This window comes from Salmo salar, chromosome ssa09 (genome assembly GCF_905237065.1).
Source record: "Salmo salar chromosome ssa09, Ssal_v3.1, whole genome shotgun sequence".
NCBI lineage: Eukaryota > Metazoa > Chordata > Actinopteri > Salmoniformes > Salmonidae > Salmo > Salmo salar.
Window position 1 is genome coordinate 69,850,062 of NC_059450.1, and position 5,813 is coordinate 69,855,874.

The following is a 5,813-nucleotide window of genomic DNA, read 5'->3' on the forward strand; positions in this document are numbered from 1 at the left end:
GACTCCACACACCAAGAGTCTGTTGAAACGACTCCACACACCACGAGTCTGTTGAAACGACTCCACACACCAAGAGTCTGTTGAAACGACTCCACACACCACGAGTCTGTTGAAACGACTCCACACACCACGAGTCTGTTGAAACGACTCCACACACCACGAGTCTGTTGAAACGGCTCCACACACCACGAGTCTGTTGAAACGACTCCACACACCACGAGTCTGTTGAAACGGCTCCACACACCGGGAGTCTGTTGAAACGACTCCACACTCCACGAGTCTGTTGAAACGGCTCCACACACCACGAGTCTGTTGAAACGACTCCACACACCACGAGTCTGTTGAAACGACTCCACACACCACGAGTCTGTTGAAACGACTCCACACACCACGAGTCTGTTGAAACGACTCCACACACCGGGAGTCTGTTGAAATGACTCCACACACCATGAGTCTGTTGAAATGACTCCACACACCATGAGTCTGTTGAAATGACTCCACACACCATGAGTCTGTTGAAACGACTCCACACACCGGGAGTCTGTTGAAATGACTCCACACACCGGGAGTCTGTTGAAACGACTCCACACACCGGGAGTCTGTTGAAACGACTCCACACACCATGAGTCTGTTGAAACGACTCCACACACCATGAGTCTGTTGAAATGACTCCACACACCATGAGTCTGTTGAAACGACTCCACACACCATGAGTCTGTTGAAATGACTCCACACACCGGGAGTCTGTTGAAACGACTCCACACACCATGAGTCTGTTGAAATGACTCCACACACCATGAGTCTGTTGAAACGACTCCACACACCATGAGTCTGTTGAAATGACTCCACACACCGGGAGTCTGTTGAAACGACTCCACACACCATGAGTCTGTTGAAATGACTCCACACACCATGAGTCTGTTGAAATGACTCCACACACCATGAATTTGTTGAAATGACTCCACACGCCATGAGTCTGTTGAAGGGAGACTTGAATGTCACAGAATGTCCACGTGGGGTTGTACCCTCTGTAGTATCTCTGTGGTTATTGATTTAAATCAAATAAAATTGTATTTGTCACATGCACCGAATACAACAGGTGTAGGTAGACCTTACCCTGAAATGCTTACTTACAAGCCCTTAACCAACAATGCAGTTCAAGAAATAGAGTTAATAAAATATTTACTAAATAAACTAAAGTTAAAAACAATTTGCATAACAATAACGAGGCTATATACAGGGCTCAATGTGTGGGGGAACAGTTTAATCAAGGTAATTTGTAAAGTGACTATGCATAGATAATAAACAGCAAGTAGCAGCAGTGTAAAAACAAAAGGGGGTGTTCAATGTAAATAGGTGGCCATTTGATTAGTTTAGTTGTTCAGCCTTTTGGTCCTAGACTTGGCGCCCCGGTACCGCTTGCCGTGCGGTAGCAGAGAGAACAGTCTATGATTTGGGTGACTGGAGTCTTTGACCATTTTTTGGGCCTTCCTCTGACACCGCCTAGTATATAGGCCCTGGATGTCGGAAAGCTTGGCCCCAGTGATGTACTGGGCCGTACGCACTACCCTCTGTAGAGCCTTCCGGTCAGATGCTGAACAGTTGCCATACCAGGCAGTAATGCAACCGGCCAGGATGCTCTCGATGGTGCAGCTGTAGAACTTTTTGAGGATCTGGGGACACATGCTAGATCTTTCTCCTGAGGGGGGAAAGGTGTTGTTGTGCCCTCTTCACAACTGTCTTGGTGTGTTTGGACCATGATAGTTTGTTGGTGGTGTGGACACCAAGGAACTTCAAACTCTCGACCTGCTCCACTTCAGTCCTGTCGATGTTAATGAGGGCCTGTTCGGCCCTCCTTTTCCAATAGTCCACGATCAGCTCCTTTGTCTTCCTCACATTGAGAGAGAGGTTGTTGTCCTGGCACCACACTGCCAGGTCGCTGACCTCTCTATATGCTGTCTCATCGTTGTCAGTGATCAGGCCTACCATTGTTGTGTCGTCAGCAAACTTAATGATGGGTTTGGAGTCGTGCTTGGCCACTCAGTCGTGGGTGAACAGTGAGTATAGGAGGGTACTAAGCACGCACCCCTGAGGGGCCCCAGTGTTGAGGATCAGCGTGGCATTTAGGACCTGCATGTGGAGGCCAGACAGAGCCTGGGGTTTGGAGTGCAAGCTGTGGTCTAAAACAAATGCCTTGCTGTCTAGCCCTGGGGTAGATGGGATGGAGGGGGTTCTGTTTGGTGAGGGAGGGAGGGCAGGACCGGGAGGAGGACTGCGGGTTAGTCCCCCCTCCTAGCAATAGTTAAGCAATAGAGTGATATTCATTGCACCTGCGCATTGGTCTGTGTGTGTGTGTGTCTGTGTGCAGCGTGTCTGTGATGCAGGCCCAGGTCATATATTTAAATGGGTCACTTGTTTTAAGCAATTGGGATATCCTCCTCTGTGTAAAACAGCCATCACTCACCTTCTATCCTCTTGTTTCCTTTGGAGCGTACATTTCTGAATGAAACCTTTTTAAACAGGAAGATTGTACAACAGTACAGCATTTCATTTTACTGCCCTAATCTAAAGGCAAATTCATAGGCCACTTTACATATCTCACTTAACTCCATATGTAGGCCTAACACCATATAACAGTAATTGACAGAACCAGATTGACTTTTGTTCTGTGTACTGTTTTTAAACATACAATATCCCATTACAGACATGGCGTATCAATTTGTAACATCCAAGCTCCAATTAAAAGGATTAAGACGTGACGGGACTTCATTGTCAGCTCTGCCCTAAAGACATCAAAGGTGGAGTGAGAGTGCAGCTGCCCTCCCTGACGGTGTGAGTTTCTGCCCTCTCGCTGGCGCTGCGGCCAAGACAGTGTTTGTGTTGAGGATGTTTACCAATCCCAGGAAAGACAAACAGCTTCATTCTTGTTTGTGAGTCCCCTAGCTCAAACAGAGGGCCGTAGGTCCTTTGTGTGTGTGTGTGTGTGTGAGAGAGAGAGGATGTGTTGCATTGTGTATATCTTGTCTCTTTTCCTTCTCTTCTCTTTACTTCCAGCATTTCCCGTCAGCTTCCATGCCAGATTAATTCTAAATAAAATAAAATCAAATACAATTTTATTTGTCACATGCTTTGTAAACAGCAGATGTAGACTAACAGTGAGATGCTAACAGTGAGATGCTTACTTACCCTTCCCAACAATGCAGAAAAAAAAGTGAAAAAGAATAACACAATGAGTAACGATGACTTGGCTATATACACGGGGTACCAGTATCGAGTCGATGTGCAGGGGTACGAGGTAATTGAGGTAGATATGTACATATACTGTAGGTAGGGGTAAGGTGACTAGGCAACAGGATAGATAATAAACAGTAGCAGCAGCGTATATGATGAGTCAAAAGAGTTAGTACAAAAAGGGTCAATGCAGATAGTCTGGGAAGCTATTTGGTTTACTATTTAGCAGTCTTATGGCTTGGGGGTAGAAGCTGTTCCGGGTCCTGCTGGTTCCAGACGTGCATCGGTACCGCTTGCCGTGTACTGTGTGTTCTGATGGGGTTCATAATAGATCTTTATAATAGCGACAAAACAGATGAATTAATTTGAGCAAAATAAGATTGACATTTAGTCATCATAACAACTTGCAGTCATGCAGTAACTTGTTCATAACAACTTGCATCCTTGCAGAAACCTGTGCAAATGTATAACAACTTAATAAAAAAAGAGAAAAATACACAACATTTTTTAAAATATATATCCTTTAGAAAGGTACACTTACTTGGGTCAGTGTGAAACAGCAACGCTTGGTCATTAAAGGTAGGCTCAGCGAAATGACGTTGCCACGAGCAGCTCCACAGATATTGAGATGAGTGAGATGAAAGACTTCGCTCTCACACAGTCACACAGTATCTGTGCATGAGTTCGCTTCATGCAGTTCACAAGCGCGGTAGCCAGGACACCAAAACAGAGGAGAAGGTGAGCCTTGTGCTTCAACGCTCTTAGTTGTTGAGGGAATTGACCCACTATGCTGTTTACTTTCTGGATCTACATCACATCACTGAGTCTATCTTTAACTTGTGTTAGTCATGCTACAATTGACCACATGGTGTCACTCTTACTCACCAAAGCTCATTCTCTTCAAACAATGTGACAGTGTTAACAAGAGGCTCCTCATGCCTCTGTTCGATTCCAGTGGTGTACAGTAATTCATAAATGAATACCTCCCGCTGCTGGATATTGCAAATGTACCCAATAACGTCAATCTTTAGATCTCTTCCATTGGATCTGTTGGTGGGAAGAAACAAAGAAATGCTCTACGCTACAGTTAATAACAGTGTTCTAGATGTTTTTCTGAAGAGTGGGCTGTGATGTTATCACAAAACTGTTTAGAAATACATAGTAATGATCATGACAGTTAACTGAGGTTTGAGAGAATTAGGACACTACACATTTTTGGGATAAAAGTGTTGTTACACAAAACGATTTCATCCGGTGAGCACAACATGTCAACAAACGTCAGTCTTTGGATGTAGCTTTAACAGGCCTTAACAGAGAGGTTTTATGACGCAGAGACTTCCCTTCCATCCTGCAGGGGGTATGAAGCTAACACTGTTCATGTGTCAAAAGCCTTTTAACTGGCAGGGTCCCAAAGCAAGTATTATTACTTTATTGGGCACCATTCAGACGGCTCCTTTTCATTCAATGTGATTCTTCTTACCCATAAATCAGGGTTTGGGAGACACTGAAGGGAAAACATAGCTTACAAACACTGTATTGTGTGTCACTTTTCTCACTCTCTAATGCAAGGAGTGTTGAGAGAAACTGGCAATGTTATTACTATTTAAATGATCACAGTTACAATTTGTTCTCATAAAACTGTTATGGTCACACAACTCTGGAATCTCAATTGATCCTCAATTTATCATTCATCATCAATTGGTCATTACATTGTAGACTACTAGCAGAAAAATTGTCTTCAGCAGTAGAAACAATAAAAAAAAGTGTCTTTCCTGCCCCTGTTTCGGTAAAAAGCTAAGGGATGGGGCTGGAGCAATGTAACCACTCTCACTCACATAGACTGACCGTCCATTATATCAAAATGAGAGTTTTAACCATGTTTTGAGGTTATACAGTGTTTACATTACATTTGTTTATAAACATTTGAGTAAAATAAGCTTATATTTGGGTTCTGATGGGGTATGACAGTCGAACTAAGCTCATGAGAAATTTCTAAATTATATTCTTCAAGAATCAATGTGTACATATCATTAATTTATAAGTCAAACAATGAATGTAGGAACTGCTGGTTGACCCTTAAGCATAAAATGGTCTTCAACATAAAGTGTTTATTTAGCTAATTAAAATCTACATTTTCCCAAAATGTGTTTTGTGAATTCCTAGGCTACAGTAGGCTGCTACTATGTCAAAAATGAATCTGAACAAGGGACTGCCCTTGTTCATGCAGGTCCTTCCAACCCAACTTTGCTGTATAGTGACTTGTATCCTCTGCATCGTCAGGAAGGGCTCGTAAGCAAGCATTTCACCGTAAAGTCTACAACAGTTGTATTCGGCGCATGTAACAAATACAATTTGTAACCTGGCTAATTTGAATATCACTTCTACGTCAGATCCTACTTGTTTGTTGTTCGAAACTAGGAATATTGCCTGGACCAAAGATGGAAGATAAAAATAAAGGTAGTTCACTCTGGCCATTTACCATGGAAAAAATGGTCAGTTCCTGTCTACTTAAGGGGGTGGTTCTCCTATAGACACCAATGCGATAGCAGCTGGGTATGGCCTACTTGGTTCATTGACTTCCA